This window comes from Giraffa tippelskirchi, chromosome 5 (genome assembly GCF_054371585.1).
Source record: "Giraffa tippelskirchi isolate mGirTip1 chromosome 5, T2T-mGirTip1v1.2.pri, whole genome shotgun sequence".
Taxonomy (NCBI): Eukaryota; Metazoa; Chordata; class Mammalia; order Artiodactyla; family Giraffidae; genus Giraffa; species Giraffa tippelskirchi.
In genome coordinates this window covers 123,192,161-123,209,530 of record NC_137279.1, presented here as the reverse complement: position 1 = coordinate 123,209,530, position 17,370 = coordinate 123,192,161, and the positions used below count along the sequence as shown (strand labels likewise).

The 17,370-nt window shown below is 34.9% G+C and overlaps 1 long non-coding RNA gene across 1 annotated transcript in view; it reads left to right on the top strand.

Annotated features, from left to right (window-relative positions):
- Nucleotides 1–17,370, top strand: part of LOC145507308 (uncharacterized) — a 443,470-nt gene that overhangs the window by 189,092 nt on the left and 237,008 nt on the right. Inside the window, exon 3 of the long non-coding RNA XR_014054764.1 lies at nt 2,935–2,979. This is a non-coding gene — a long non-coding RNA (uncharacterized LOC145507308). The remainder of the gene's footprint in view (nt 1–2,934; nt 2,980–17,370) is intronic.

Genomic DNA, 17,370 nt, shown 5'->3' with positions numbered 1-17,370 from the left:
CCTGCCTTTAAGCTTTCCCAGCATCAGGGTCTTTTCCAGTGAGTCAGTTCTTCTAACCAGGTGGCCAAAGTATTGGAGCTTCAGCTTCAGCATCAGTCCTTTCAATGAATATTCAGGACTGGTTTCCTTTAGGCTTAAATGCTTTGATCTCCTTGCGGTCCAAGAAACACTCAAGAGTCTTCTCTAACACCACAGTTCAAAAGCATCAATTCTTTGGCACTAAGCTTTCTTTATGGTCCAACTCTCACATCCATACATGAGACTACTAGAAAAAAAATAACTTTCCTTCCAAAGAGTTAGCATCTTTTAATTTCATGGCTGCAGTCACCATCTCGAGTGATTTTGGAGCCCCCAAAATAAAGTCTGCTACTGTTTCCACAGTTTCCCCATCTATTTGCCATGAAATGATGAGACCGGATGCCATGATCTTAGTTTTCTGAATGTTGAGCTTTAAGCCAACTTTTTCACTCTCCTCTTTCACCTTCATCAAGAGGCTCCTTAGTTCTTCCTCAGTTTCTGCCACACAGGTGGTGTCATCTGCATATCTGAGGTTACTGATATTTCTCCCAGCAATCTCGATTCCAGCTTGTGTTTCTTCCAGCCCAGCGTTTCTCATGAAGTACTCTGCATATAAGTTAAATAAGCAGGGTGACAATATACAGCCTTGCTGTACTCCTTTTCCTATTTGGAACCAGTCTGTTTTTCCATGTCCAGTTCTAACTGTTGCTTCCTGACCTGCATACAGATTTCTCAGGAGGCAGGTCAGGTGGTCTGGTATTCCCATCTCTTTCAGAATTTTCCACAGTTTGTTACAAATAGCTGTGAAAAGACGGGAAGCGAAAAGCAAAGGAGAAAAGGAAAGATATTCCCATCTGAATGCAGAGTTCCAAAGAATAGCAAGGAGAGATAAGAAAGCCTTCCTCAGCGATCAATGCAAAGAAACAGAGGAAAACAATAGAATGGGAAAGACTAGAGGTCTCTTCAAGAAAATTAGAGATACCAAGGGAACTTTTCATGCAAAGATGGGCTCAATAAAGGACAGAAATGGTATGGACCTAACAGAAGTGGAAGATATTAAGAAGTGGCAAGAACACAAAAGAATTGTACAAAAAGATGTTCATGACCTAGGTAATCACGATGGTGTGATCACTCACCTAAAGCCAGACATCCTGGAATGTGAAGTCAAGTGGGCCTTAGGAAGCATCACTATGAACAAAGCTAGTGGAGATGATGGAATTCCAGTTGAACTATTTCAAATCCTGAAAGATGACGCTGTGAAAATGCTGCACTCAATATGCCAGCAAATCTGGAAAACTCAGCAGTGGCCACAGGACTGGAAAAGGTCAGTTTTCATTCCAATCCCAAAGAAAGGAAATGCCAAATAATGCTCAAACTACCACACAATTGTGCTCATCTCACACGATAGTAAAGTGGTTTGCCTTGGAAATGAACAGTTATCATTCTTTCATTTTTGAGATTGCACCCAAGTACTACATTTTGGACTCTTTTGTTGACTATGATTGCTACTCCATTTCTTCTAAGCGATTCTTGCCCCCAGTAGTTGACATAATTGTCATATGAATTAAATTCATCCAGTCCAGTTCATTTTAGTTCACTGATTCCTAAAATATCGATGTTCACTCTTTCCATTTCCTGTTTGACCACTTCTAATTTACCTTGATTCATGGACCTAACATTCCAGGTTCCTATGCAACATTGCTCTTTAGAATGTCAGACTTTTCTTCCATCACCAGCCACATCCACAACTGGGAGTTGTTTTCACTGTGGCTCTGTCTCTTCATTTTTCTGTAGTTATTTTTCCACTCTTCTCCAATAGCATATTGGGCACCTACCAACCTGGGGAGTTCATCTTTCAGGGTCCTATCTTTTTGCCTTTTCATACTGTTCATGGGGTTCTCAAGGCAAGAATACTGAAGTGGTTTGCCATTCCATTCTCCAGTATTCAACCTTAAAAAGCAAGGAAATTCTGACACGTGCTTTGACATGCATGAACCTTGAAGACATTATGTTAAGTGAAATGAGCCAGACACAAAAGGACAAATGTTATGTGATTCCTCTTCTATGAGGTAATTAGAGTAGTGAAATTCATAGAGACAGAGAATAAAATGGTGGTTACCAGGTGCTAAGGGTAGGGAATGAGAGAGTTGTGTGTGCTCAGTCATGTCCAGCTATTTGCAACCCTATGGACTGTAGCCTGCTAGGCTTTATCCATGGGATTCTCCCGGGAAGAATACTGGAATGGGTTGCCATTTCCTCCTTCAGGTGTTCTTCCTTACCCAGGGATTGAACTGGCAGCTCCTGTGACTTCTACATTGGCAGGAGAATTCTTTTACCACTGAGCCACCTGCATAGGCCAAGTGTAGGGGACCTGGAAAGTTGTTGCCTAGTGGGTATAGAGTTTCAGTTTGGAAAGATAAAAAAAGTTCTGAGAGATGGTTAGTGGTTACAGTAGCACACAGATGTCACTGAATTGTACACCTTAAAAATGGTGAATTTTATGCTATGAATATTTTACCACAGTAAAAATATGAGGCTCATAGCTTAAATATTTATAATCATGTTTATAAACTAGGCAGTGGTTTTTTGTTTGTTGTTTTTATTATTATTATATACCATTGTTTGATTGCAATTGTGTATGACAGTATGGTTTGCCAAAAAGTGTGACCAAGTGTGTATATTCTTGGTACATGCCAGAATTTGTTATAAGAAACTGGGAATAGAATAGACAGTAATGTTTCTAGTTACATTTGCATTTTGCATGTGCTTGTTTGCACACACATATAATCAAACTCAAAAACAACCTGGAGATCAATTCAGTGAAAAAAAATCAAATTTATTTGAACATATTGATTAATCAGGCATACCTAAGATAATAGTACCATAACTAAAAATATCGATTTTTGTCTATTTCAGATCATACAACTTCAGACAAAGGGAATAGAACCTACTGTTTCCTTTGTAAGTACCTGTATATTGTAGAGTTTAATAATTCAAAGACCAGAAGCTTTCTTTGTTATGTTTGCACTAAGCACTCTTGTTTTGAATTAGTCATCCTCAGTCTAAGCATTAACTTTTACCAATTGGAATATAATTAGGGGTGCTTTTGTCAATAGTTCAGCACCTTCTGCATCTCATTAGGTAATTTCTTTGTCAGCGGTTGTGTTTGTAACACTTTCCAGCCAGTCTCATCAATGAGTTCCATTAAGAACTCCTTTACTCCTCTTTTCAAATCATTATAAAGTTGTTAAATAAAACTAAACTGAACAAAGAACTCCTTGTCAGCCCATGAGACACAAAACCTGAACTGAAAATAGAACCATTTGTCATTTCTCCACTCACAGACTTTTATCCAGTATTCAATCTATTTGATGGTACTTTATGTAGGGAAGTTGAAATTAATTTTGTTAGTTGTATTTTGTGATGTTTTAAATTCCCATCTCATTTAACACAATAATTTCCACACATAAGGTCTCTAGTAAGTCACAGTGCAGAATGAGAGGAAATGACTCAGTTTAGAAAAGCTGTTAGGTTTCAATGCTAACCAGATCCTTTGTAGATAGGGAAAGCTGTGAAGGAATAGAGCCAACTTCAGACCAAATACTGTGATGAATAATTTGATGCAAAAATAAGAACATTACAGAGGTAGGAATAGGGAGAGTAATAACATTTGAAGAAAAGCGTCATTATTTTAAGTAGGAGCTTTTAGATAAGAAATTAGTTATTGGCTCATGATCAGTGCTGACCAATAGAATTTATTGGGGTAACGGAACAGTTCTACTGTCTGCACTGCCCAAGAGAGTAGGCCCTATTACCTGTGATTTTTGATCCCTTAGCTTAGGGCTAATGTAACTGAAAAAATAAAATTTTATTTAAAGTTAAGTAATCACATGTGGCTAGTAGTTACCATATTGGACAGCACAATTCTAGAATTATAAGGCAGCTCTTCTAAAGCCTTTGACTATGTGGATCACAATAAACTGTGGAAAATTCTGAAAGAGATTGGAATACCAGACCACCTAGTCTGCCTCTTGAGAAATCTGTATGCAGGTCAGGAAGCAACAGTTAGAACTGGACATGGAACAACAGACTGATTCCAAATAGGAAAAGGAGTCTGTCAAGGCTGTATATTGTCACCCTGCTTATTTAACTTATATGCAGAGTACATCATGAGAAACCCTGGGCTGGTTGAAGCACAAGCTGGAATCAAGATTGCTGGGAGAAATATCAGTAACCTCAGATATGAAGATGACACCACCCGTATGGCAGAAAATGAAGAACTAAAGAGCCTTTTGATGAAAGTGAAAGAGGAGAGTGAAAAAGTTGGCTTAAAGCTCAATGTTCAGAAAACTAAGATCATGGCATCCGGTCCCATCACTTCATGGCAAATAGATGGGGAAACAGTGGAAACAGTGGCAGACTTTATTTTTCTTGGCTCCAAAATCACTGCAGATGGTGGCTTCAGCCATGAAATTAAAAGAAGCTTACTCCTTGGAAGAAAAGCTATGACGAACCTAGACAGCATATTGAAAAGCAGAGATATGACTTTGTCAACAAAGGCCCGTCTAGTCAAAGCTATGGTTTTTCTAGTGGTCATGTATGAATGTGAGAGTTGGACTGTGAAGAAAGCTGAGCATTGAAGAATTGATGCTTTTGAACTGTTGTGTTGGAGAAGATGCTTGAGAGTCCCTTGGACTGCAAGAAGATCTAACCAGTCCATCCTAAAGGAGATCAGTCCTGGGTGTTCATTGGAAGGACTGATGTTGAAGCTGAAACTCCAATACTTTGGCCACCTGATATACAAAGAGTTGATTCATTGGAAAAGACCCTGATGCTGGGAAGGACTGAGGGCAGGAGGAGAAGGGGACGACAGAGGATGAAATGGTTGGATGGCACCACCAACTCAATGGACATGAGTTTGGGTAAACTCAGGGAGTTGGTGATGGACAGGGAGGCCTGGCATGCTGAGGTCCATGGGACTGCAAGGAGTCGAACACGACTGAGCAACTGAAGTGAACTGAACTGAACTGGAAGCAAAAGAGGAGAAAGCAGAAACTTATAAAAGATCACTCTAATTCAGACCTTAGAACATGGGCAAACAGGTAGAGTTCCTTTGGTTTCTTCTTGCATGGTGCAACCAGAGTCACAAAACGGATTAAAAGCAAGCACTCTCTTTGTCCACAGTGCAATTAAGAGTAACTTCCTTTGTATCAAACCTATCAGGAACTGGAACATGGTAAATGGAACAAAAGAGAGGATTTATCTTCAAGTACTATTTTAAAATATATACTTACTTCAAGGGTTTATCACCATCTTTTGCATGCACCTACTAATATTTTCATTATGCTTACATAAAATTTTCCCACTGTTATCTTCTACATTATATTCATTCATTCATACTTACTGAAAAATTGTTATATATTAGAACATTAAATTAGTTGTAATTACTGCCTTTTTTCTTTGTTTTATTAAGATATGGTTGACATACAGCCCATACAGGTTCGTATACAGGATAATGATTTGATTTACATACATCATGAAGTGATTTTGTCACAATAAGTTTAGTGGATGTCCATCTTCTCATAGAGACACAAAATTAAAGTAATAGAAAAATTTGTTGTGATGAGAATTCTTAGGATTTACTCTCTTAACAACTTGAATATATAACATCCAGTAGTTGATTATATTTATCATGTTGTACATTACATCCCTAGTACTTATTTATCTTATAATTAAAAGATAATTTTAAGAAATGCTTTTTTTTTTAAGCACTTAAGAGTATCTTCTACTAATTCTCTAATAATTTAAATTAGTTTTTTGTTTTATTTTTCTGTCCCAATGACTTTCTTGATCAACATGTCCCTATGGTACTTTTATACCATATAAATCTTCTCAAACATAGCAGATTTTTAGGTTTTCTATTCATTAATAGAGTACAGTAGGTGTAATATGTGTGAGTTATGAAAGACTTTCCACCTAACTGAAAGTTTTATGGAAAAGTTTATGAAAAATGATTACCAATTTATGAGAGAACAAATCTTTTTCAATAAGAAATGATTTCAGGCCCAGTATTCTCAATATTTATATTTGTAGCTAGAAAAATAGAACTTAGAAGATATCAGCTTAAGAGACAATGAACAGTAAGTTGGGTTTGTAGCTGATTGTTTCTGCTATTTAGACTTAATGATTCTATAAACATGTACACGCAGACTTTTACATGTTTTTAAGTTGTCTTTTTTTTCAGATAAATAGCCGTGAAATTTCTGGGTAATATGGTAAATGTATGTTTAAATATCTAAGAAACTACCAGATTGTTTTCCAAAATGGCTGTATCATTTTTTATTCCTATGAGCAAAGTGTGAGAGTTCCAGTGGTTCTACATTCTTGCCTGTATATGTGGTTATCAGATTTTTGTTTTAGATTATAAATATAATGTGATACCTTATTGTGGACTTAATTTACGATTCCATATGACTAACAATGATGAGAATCTTTCTTGTGGTTATATGCCATCAGTATCTGTTTAGTGATATGTCTGTTCAAATCTTTTGCCAACTTTTTAATAGGGTTGTTTGTTTTCTTATTATTATCAGTCCTTCATGTATTATAGATACAAGTTACTTTCCAAATATATATTTTGCAAATATTTTCTCCTGATCTGTTGTTTACCTTTTAATTTTCTTATTAGTGTGTTTTGCAGATCAGAAATTTTAATTTTGAAGATGTCCAATTTGTAAAACTTTTATGTATTGCATTTTTTCTATCCTATCTAAAATATCTTTGCCTAATTCAAAATCATAAAGATTTTTATTTGGGTTTTACATCAACATATGTGATCCATATTAAATTAATCTGTAAAACATGGTATGAAGATCTAGGGTCTCTCTTTTTTTTAAGGTGTGTCTTACTGTTTCAGCATTATTTTTTGGAAAAGCTATTTTTTTATCCATTGAATTACTTTGGCAACTTAGTCAAAAATCAGTGGCTTACATATGTATGAATTTTTTCATGCACCCTCCATTCTATCCCATTGTTATGTATGTCAGGAACTACAAACCTAGAAATCTGTGAGTTTATTTCTGGGCTCTCTATTCTGTTCAATTGATTCTTATGTCGAATTTTGTGTCAACATCATGATGTTTTGATTACTATAGCTTTGGAGTATTGTCTGAAGTCTGGAAGGGTTAAGTCTAAAGCTTTGTTCTTTTTCCTTAGGATTGCTTTGGCAATTCTGGATCTTTTGTGATTCAATATAAATTTTAGGATTATTTGTTCTAGTTTTCTGAAAAATGTCATAGATAGTTGGATAAGGATCACACTAAATTTGTAGATTGCTCTGAATAATGTGGCCATTTTAACAATATTAATTCTTCCAAACCAAGGGCATGGGATATCTTTTCATTTCTTTAAAATATCTTTTCATTTCTTTAAATCATCTACAATTTCCTTTTTCAGTGTTTTAAAGTTCTCAGTGTGTATGTCTTTGACCTCCTTGGTCAAGTCTATTCCTAATTATTTTATTTTTATTGAAGCTATTTTAAAAATATTTCCCTTTCTGATATTTCATTGATAGTGTAAAGAAATGCCACCAATTTCTGAATGTTAATCTTGTGTCCAGCTGCATTGCTGAATTCATTTATCAAACATAGAACCTAAGATACCAGATGCTTTCTTTCCTCTATATTAATCAGATAGTTTAATATTAGGTAGACCTACTTTAATTTGAATATAGTTGCCAGTTTCTTTGAAGGTAGGCATATAATTTAAAGTGATTTTCACAAATTAGCTATGTGATCCCTGAAAGATAGAAATAAAAGCCATATACTAAATAATGTGATAAAAATAAACTATACATATAGAAAATAAATTGCTAGGCTTTACTGCTTTGACTGTGTGCTTAAAATGAGTCAGTAGGAGTACTCCTAGCAAAAAAATTCACTTGGTTCTGAGATATATTAACAGTAAAGTAAAAAGAAATATTTAGAAAGTAATCCTCTCCAAATGGTCAACACCTACTTGAACCCAATTTTTATTTTTATGGCTTATAGTGTGAGAGGAATGATAAGAGAATTAGGTTGGTTTAGTGAGAAACAAAAAAATGAAAGAATTACTGAGGAGAAATGGAATTGATTACTTTTGACTGAAGAAAATGATGCTGAGGGCAAACTTAAATCAGCTCTTTTGAAGCTCAATACCATTTTAAAGTGACAACTTTAGATTTTAACAAGTTTTATTTTATAATATTTGAAAATGCAAATGAATGTATGTAAAAAGATGTAGGCTATGATGCAGAACATTAACATGAAAATACATGACCACAACTTAAAAGCTATAGTAGTAAATTGTTTAGTTTTGTTTGCTTTTGAGCTTTATACAATCATGTATGTAATCTTATAAGATTTTCTCAATATTTACTTTGATTCATTCATGTTGTTACATGTAGCTACAGTTCATATTTTTCATGACTGTATAGTATTCCCTTGGAGGAACATAGTACATTTTTTTCATCATTTCTGTGAATGAATATTTGACTTGTTTCCAGTTTCTCTAATATTAGCATTTTTGTAGATGTATCCAAGTGTACATGTGCAAAAGTTCCTAGGAGTAGAAATGCTGGGTTCTAGACTATGTGAATCCTGAACTTTATGAGATAGTGCCAAGTCATTTTTCATAGTGAATGCATTAACTTAAATTTCCATTATAAGAAGTTCCATTTATCTAAGTTCTTTCTTTATGAAGGCTTTTGATAATTAATTAATTTTTATTCCTAAAATTATTAATATTCTCCTCCTTTAATATTTTTTTACATCTTGTTTAAAAGATTTCTCTTTCATATTTAAGTTTTAACCCATTGTGAATTGATTTTATATATGATGAGAACTGGTAATCCCATTTCCATTCTTTCTTAAAGATAATTTGTTGTTCAGGCTCATTTATTTACCTGTAATGTGCTATGCCACTTTCTCATATCAAATTTACTTATATATGTGAGTCTGTTTCTGGACTCTAAAAACTGTGCCAATATTGAAATTTTCTATGACTGCATCAGCAGTACTAGATAGTTCTAAATACTAGGCTAAGAAATCTTAAGGTATGAAAAGACAAGTCCCCCTCTCTCTTATTCTTTTTCAAGACTCTTTATTATCCTTTGACTTTTCCTCTTCTATATAAATTTTAGTATCCGCTTGTCCAAGTAGTTGAAAAACTGTATTAGTTTTGTGGTTAAAATTGATTTAAAGTCATTGTTTGGAAAAAACTGACAGTTAAAACACTAAATTATCCTATTCATTAACTGGTGTCTCTCTATGCATTCTCTAGTGATTTTTCATAAATTTAATTTTTTTTTCTGAATCAGCTTGAATAAAATTTTGCTATTAATTTACACTTACTCTTACAAGCTTATAAATATCCTTTAAAATTATATTTTCTAAATGTATAGTTGGTGAACATAAACATTTTTGTGTGTTGATTTTATATCCAGACAACTTACTAAACTCTCAAATTATTTCTAAATAAATGTGTCCTTGAATATATATTCTGCCACTATTGAGCAGAGTGTTCTATAAATATCAGTTCGATCAAGTTGGTTGACTGTCTTGTTCAAATCTTGTATATCCTTACTTATTTTCTGCTACTTTTTCTATCAGACATTAAGAAGAGTGTGGAAATCTTTCACTTTAACTGGATGTATCTATTTCTCCTTGTAGTTACATTAGTTTTTACTTCAAGTATTGTGAAGCTCTGTTATTAAATGTATAAAACTTTGAAATTGTTATATTTTCTTGATGAATTAACCCCTTCTTCATTATGAAATGTTACTTTTTATCCTAATAATACCTTTTGCTTTGAAATATATTTTGCTTTCATTGCATTTGCCAAGTATACCGATTCCATTCTGCTACTTTTAATCTATTTGTTTCTTTACTCTTAAAGTGGGTTACTTGTAGGCAGCACACAGTTGAATTTTTTTTTAATCTAGGCTGACAAATTTTCATTTTAATTGTTTTTTTTAACCATTTATATTTAACGTTTTTATAAATATGGTTGGATTTAAATCTGACATTTGCTAATTATTTTCCATTTGCCACTTTTATTTTTTGTTCTTCTGTTAGCCTTTTGTTTTCTTTTATATTGACTTTTTTTTTACATTTTTATGATTATACTTGATCTCTTAAGTTTGTTTTTTATTATAATCTTTTTAGTGTTATTTCAAAAAATCTATATAGTGTACATCTTTAACTATATAACTGCCCTTTAAGAAATGTAAAACCACATTATACTTAAGAACTTTATATTATTGTTTCTTTATTCCCAGTTTTTGTGCTGTTTATGTTATCTATCTTACTTTTATATATATCATAGACCTTGGAATTCATTGTTATTGGTTTTGTTTAAATATTCAATTATATTTTCAAAATATTTTTAAATTTAAAATTTTTAAAATATTTACTCACTTATTTACAATTTCTAATGCTTTTTAGTCCTTTGGGTAGATTTATATTTACACCTGATATTATTTTCCTTCTCCCTGAAGGATTTTCTTTAAAATTTCTTATAGATTTGCCAGTGGTGAATCATTTTGGCTTTTGTATACCTTAAAATATTTTTATTTTGCTTTAATATTTGAAAGATATTTTTGCTAGTTTGACAGTTTTTTTTTTTTTTTTTCTTATTTCATTACCTTAAAGATATTGGCCCATAAGCTTCTGGTTTGCGTTGTTTCTAACAAGAAATCTGCTAGAATTCCTGCTAGAAATGCACCTATCACATTAGCACTTACAATCACCTATCACATTCAGTTCAGTTCATTCGCTCAGTCGTGTCCACCTCTTTGTGACCCCGTGAATCACAGCATGTCAGGCCTCCCCGTCCATCACCAACTCCCGGAGTTTACCCAAACTCATGTCCATCGAGTCGGTGATGCCATCCAGCCATCTCATCCTCTGTCGTCCCCTTCTCCGCCTGCCCCCAATCTTTCCCAGCATCAGGGTCTTTTCCAATGAGTCAACTCTTCGCATGAGGTGGCCGAAGTATTGGAGTTTCAGCTTCAACATCAGACCTTCCAATGAACACCCAGGACTGATCTCCTTTAGGATGGACTGGTTGGATCTCCTTGCAGTCCAAGGGACTCTCAAGAGTCTTCTCCAACACCACAGTTCAAAAGCATCAATTCTTCGGAGCTCAGCTTTCTTCACAGTCCAGCTCTCGCATCCATAACCTATCGCATTAGCACTTGTCAAAGATGACTAGGCACATAAAGAAAAAGGCATCGTGTATTCTGGGAATAGAAGACTCAATAGAGAAAGGAAACATATATACAAAACCTTGACATATTAGAATTTCAAACAGAATAAAATATGAAATATCAGATTATCACCAACTCAGTGGACATGAGATTGAGCAAGGAGGAAATGGTGAAGGACAGGGAAACCTGCCGTGCAACAGTCCATGGGGTTACAAAGAATCAGACATGACTACACAGCAACAATGAATGATAAAATCCACATTTAAAAATTCTAGCAGAAAACAGAAACTGTATACACTAAAATATCACATTAGAAAAAAAAAAAAAAACAAATACAAATTCCAGAATAAAAATAAAATAGCTAAAATGAAGAACCCAGTAGATAGTTTTAGCAGCAGCACAGTATAGCCAAAAAGAGTATTAGTGAACTGAACAATAAATAGGAAGAAATGATGAAGAATGCAGATAGAAAGACAAAAAAAAGGTGGAAAATTGAGAAGAATGTGACAGATATGGCTTTTTTTATTCCAGAAGAGAAGTTTTAGAACATAAAAAGTAAGACAAGTTAGGAAAAACTGAATCTCATGTTAAGGCATTCCCTGCAGGGTAAATATATGATTTGGTTTCAGTTAATTTTGCTATCAAGGAGGACCCAACCCTGGCAGCAATCATTTTTTCTCCTGCAGTGTCTCATTTCTCAGGTTCAAGAGGTAGAAGGTGATGGCAGCTGTTATCTAAGTTACAAAGGCAATAGTCAGTGACGTCAATATTATGGGTCCACACACAAAAAAGATAAGTTAGCCCATGCAAGATGACAACCAAGAAATTTAGATTAAATTGAACAAAGGTGAATTTTGAAAACCAGTGATGTGAGTAGAGGTTGAACAAAGCTGAGTGGTGGTAGTGATGCTGTTGAAGTATGATGGTGTGAAAAACCCAAAATATTTCCACCAACATTGCTGAAATCTCTGGAGAGTGTTCATGACTTTTCTCTTTCTTCTGAGGTTCATATGGCACATGTGTAGGCAACTTTCTTACTAGAAAAGACATCTTTCAAGGAAATTCATGAGCGGACCTGGCTAAGAGGCTAGATTACATCAAAGTTGCAAGCCAAGCAGTTAGAAGTAATGTGCCGTGTCCAAACAAAATAGCCACATTACAGCATCAACGTTTTAAGAACGACTTGCTCTGGGCACAGGAAGCTTGAACAGTTATCAGGTGGGAGCCAGACACTTATTAGTAATAACACCTGAAGTGTTTCTTAAACTTGGAGTTTTATAAAGAGAATAGAGATGTTTAATTGAGAATGGAAAGATCCAAACTATAGAGTGAGTATTATATATGTTGTGTGTTAGTCACTCAGTCGTGTCTGGCGCTTTGAAACCCCATGGGCTGGAGCCCACCCAGCTCCTCTGTTCATGGAATTGTCCAGGCAAGAATACCAGAGTGGGTTGCCATTTCCTTCAACAGGGGCTCTTCCTGACCCAAGGATCAAAGCCAGGTCTCCTGCATTGCAGGCGGATTCTTCATTTAACATCTGAGCTACAGGAAAGTCCCATTATATTTATTATTATATTATAATTTATAGTTAATTTGAAGCAATAATTTGGTTTTAACTTCCACTTCTACATTAGGAAATGACAAAGTCTTTACCCAGATAAAGCTAAGGGAATTATTTCTGTTCTAGTTCTAATTAAATTTGTCTTCTTTGTTCATGGTTTTGCCTAAATTCTTCTCTGCATTCCACAAAGACCCTTTCTTTGATGGTTGTTTCCTTTTACTGGGCTATTATTAACAACACTTATTCACTCAAAATTATTTCTGGTTCCTTTATGATTGTCACAGAGTTCTGTTTTCTAATTCCAATTATCACCTAAACAATCTATATGCCCTCCATGTTGGTCCATAGTTGTAAAGACCAGGAATTAAAAAATATATATTGAGATAGTTCAGGGATTTAGTTTTATTATTGTCTGATCATATTAACTAGAACTTTTAATTATTTGGTTACTGTAAAAATGGATGCTGAGTATTTCTAGTATCAAAACTTCTTAAAGGTAGGGTCAGCTCTTTCTCATTCTCTTGTATTCTTAACCAAAGAGTGGCCCAAAGAGGAGCTACTCAATTAATGTTGAATAAATAAATAAATGAATAAGTGAAATAATGCCTTAACTTTAAAATGTATAATTAAAATGTTCATGTATTCTCTTTTCAGCCACATATGCACAATATGAAGCTTTAGTCAGTTTTTCTAAATGCTGAATTATTAATAGTGTGCCCTAAATGAATACTTAGATATTAATTCATATTAAAATTCATGCCGTATACACACATGGTGGGTCAGAGACATTTTAGGGGGTCATGTCAGCAATCATTTTGTTGTGTCTCACTATATCCTGTATTCTGAGGACTTATAATTTCTAGAACTCTCATATTTATTTTTGTAGTTACACACATAGACTGTGGCTGGTGTTAACCTCATTTAATGCTACTTTTGAACCTATGTAATTCTTTTCTTGAATTTAGTTCAGAAAGAATTTAAATAAAATAGAAAATACTGATTTGAATTCAGTTTTTTGTTTAAATTAAAGCTACTCCAAATCAGACTTCTGTTTTTTATTTGACTCACCTCCCAGCTCAAGGATAAGTATATTTTAGTTAGTAATTTTGAATTGAGTCTCAGATAGAAAGCAATTTCAAAATATTTGCCTAAGGATTTTTTGTATAAATGGGCTTTTTCCTTTTTTTCCAGTAAGCATAATAAAAATTTTATAATCTCCAATATGCCTTCATATTCCCATGAATTTTCCTCTGCTTAGAATATATATTGATTTCTTTGGAATACAGTTTTCAGCTTTTGCATGATCAATAAACAAATTCAACATTGTATTTAATAAAGGATATTTAGGTGCTGATAGAAAGGCCATATATTGAAGATATGTTCTTCAACTTTGATCTGGAGGGAATTAAATATACAGCCCTTGTAGAGGTTCTTCTATAAAACATTGTCTCTGAAATTTCTAAAAAATATTTTAGAAAAACGGAATAAAATGGCAATCTTTGCCTAACAATTTCCTATAATTCTCTAATAGATCATTCCTGAGGATTTTATAGAACATTCTGTTACTTATTCTGTAGCTGTGCTATTTTGTTTTAATTTAGTTCTGTCATGTGAATGATAAGCAGTCAGGGCTGAAAATTTCCTGCTTTGCAATTCTTTGGATGTTAATAATTATACTAATTAGCAATTCACAACAAACAGGTCTCAGTCACATTGTATCATTTTCTGCCACATCCACCACTATTTTAACATCATGAGTAAATTTCAAGCAACTGTTGTCTTTTGTTGTCATGAAATGTTTTTTCATGAACAAAAGTCCCCCCCCAAATCCTTTCAGGTCTAAAAGAAAGCACAGATCACTGAGAATGTAAATAAAAACAAAAAAAAATTACTTTCTTTTTAAAGAGTTTATTTCTATCCTCAATTCATGTCTTTTAATTATATATCAAATGAGTTAGGCCTCATCTTCTGTTGTAGTGCAGATAATTCAGCAGTATAGCTTAGCGTGAAATAACTTTGCCTGAAAAATTCAATTGCACATATTTGGGGGAGACAGTTCTCTTGTGGCTGGAAAGCCTGAACAGCCATGAAATTTAGTCTTTATTATTAATGGCTAAAAATCTAAATAGGTGTTATGGACATATTTCCCTTGTTTGCAAATCTGGGTAACTCCTACTGGTTCTATGCAGAATACCAATGATCACCACTTTTGAAAAAACTGTTACTCTACATTTAGCTAACTGCCCAATTTTTCTCCCCATTCCTAAGTCACATAGTAAGTTATAGTTATAGTTATAATGAATTTTTCAGCCGTTACTTCCCTGCTTTTGTATATCTTGATTTTCTTTCTCTTTTGAGTACTGTGATCACTGTAAGGTTGACCTGTGTATTCCCAGAACTCTATGTACATAGTAGGTGCTTAGTGGATATCGTTGAATAAATGATTGGAAAAACTGAACATAACTTTACAGTGCCTTCCATTAATTCATTATCAATGACTGTGCAAATATTTGAGTACCTACTGTGTGCCAGTAGGATAGTGTGCTAATGGAGAAAATAGCATGAATGGCAGTAATTGTTAACTGAAAGGTAAATTCAGAATGAGTCAGTGTTTCCACTTCTAATCTTTCCCCTTCAGCATTGTGCCCACCTGTACCCCTCAACCAACATGCACAAGTGACTGGGTGAGTGTTAGTAGCTCAGTTGTATCTGACTCTTTGTGACCCCATGGACTGAAGCCTGCCAGGCTCCTCTGTCTGTGGAATTCTCCAGGCAAGAATACTGGAATGGGTAGCCATTCCCGTCTCCAGAGGATCTTCCCGACTCAGGGACTGAACGTGGGTCTCCTGCATTGCAGTCAGATTCTTTACCATCTGAGCCACCAGGAAGCCCCAACCACCATGCATACTTTAATCTATTTTTTTTTAATGGCAGAATAGAACTAATTACATGGTACATATTTAAATAGGGCTTCATGGTTGATTAAAAGTACCAATGCAGCACTTCCCATTCTTACCTCCCTATCCTATGAAGACCGTTTATTTCATCTAGTTTTTTTTTTTTTTTTAATTGGCTGCACAACATAGCACACAGGATCTTAGATCCCCAACCAGGGATCGAACCCCCACCCCCTGCAGTGGAACTGCATCCAGAGTCTTAACCACTGGCCCACCAGGTAATTAATTGACAGACTGTTGTTCAGCACCCACCATGGATCAGACCTTCACTGTGCCTAGTGCCTGGGACAGAACAGAAAACAAAGCAGATACTATTACTGTCTTATAAAAGTTATAGTCTAGTGGAAGAGGCAAGTATTTCACAAATGATTGTTTGATTTCTATTGCAATTAATGTTACAAAAGAGAATACAATGTAATAAGAACATAAAATATAGAACTGGTATTATAAAGGAGTTAGGGTCTTTGTGCTGTTTCCTACACCTGAGGAGCTCTTCCAACTCTAATTAATCTAGTTTTATTTTCAGATCTCAACCTAACTGCCACTTTTCAGAGAACTTCCATAATCTTCTCCCCTGCCTCACTGCAGGCTCATCCAAATTAGATTCTCTTTTATTTTTCTCTCCTGTAGAATTATATTGTGTACCTTCAAACCAGTCGTCATAATTATGTTATATGTAAGTTGCTGTAATTATTCATTGCTTTTCTTCCTCCCTGGACTCTAAACTCCATGAAAGTTAAGCCCTCATTTCTTCTTCACATCAGTTCAGTTCAGTTCAGTCACTCAGTCGCATCCGACTTTTTGTGACCCCATGGACCACAGCATGCCAGGCCTCCCTGTCCATCACCAACTCCTGGAGTTTACTCAAATTCATCTCCATTGAGTCGGTGATGCCATACAACCATCTCGTCCTCTGTCATTCCCTTCTCCTCCTGCCTTCACTCATTCCCAGCATCAGGGTCTTTTCAAATGAGTCAGTTCTTCCCATCAGGTGGCCAAAGTGTTGGAGTTTCAGCTTCAACATCAGTCCTTCCAATGGACACCCAGAACTGATCTCCTTTAGGATGGACTGGTTGGATCTCCTTGCAGTCCAAGGGACTCTCGAGAGTCTTCTCCAACACCACAGTTCAAAAGCATCAATTTTTTGGTGCTCAGCTTTTTTTATAGTCAAACTCTCACATCCATACATGACTACTGGAAAAAACATAGCCTTGACTAGACGGACATTTGTCGGCAAAGTAATGTCTCTGCTTTCTAATATGCTGTCTAAGTTGGTCATAACTTTGCTTCCAAAGAGTTAGCGTCTTTTAATTTCATGGCTGCAGTCACAATCTGCAGTGACTTTGGAGCCCCGGAAGTAAAGTCAGCCACTGTTTCCACTGTGTCCCCATCTATTTGCCATGAAGTAATGGGACCGGATGCCATGATCTTAGTTTTCTGAATGTTGAGCTTTAAGCCAACTTTTCACTCTCCTCTTTCACTTTCATCAAAAGGCTCTGTAGTTCTTCTTCACTTTCGGCCATAAAGGTGATGTCATCTGCATATCTGAGGTTACTGATATTTCTCCCAGCAATCTTGATTCCAGCTTA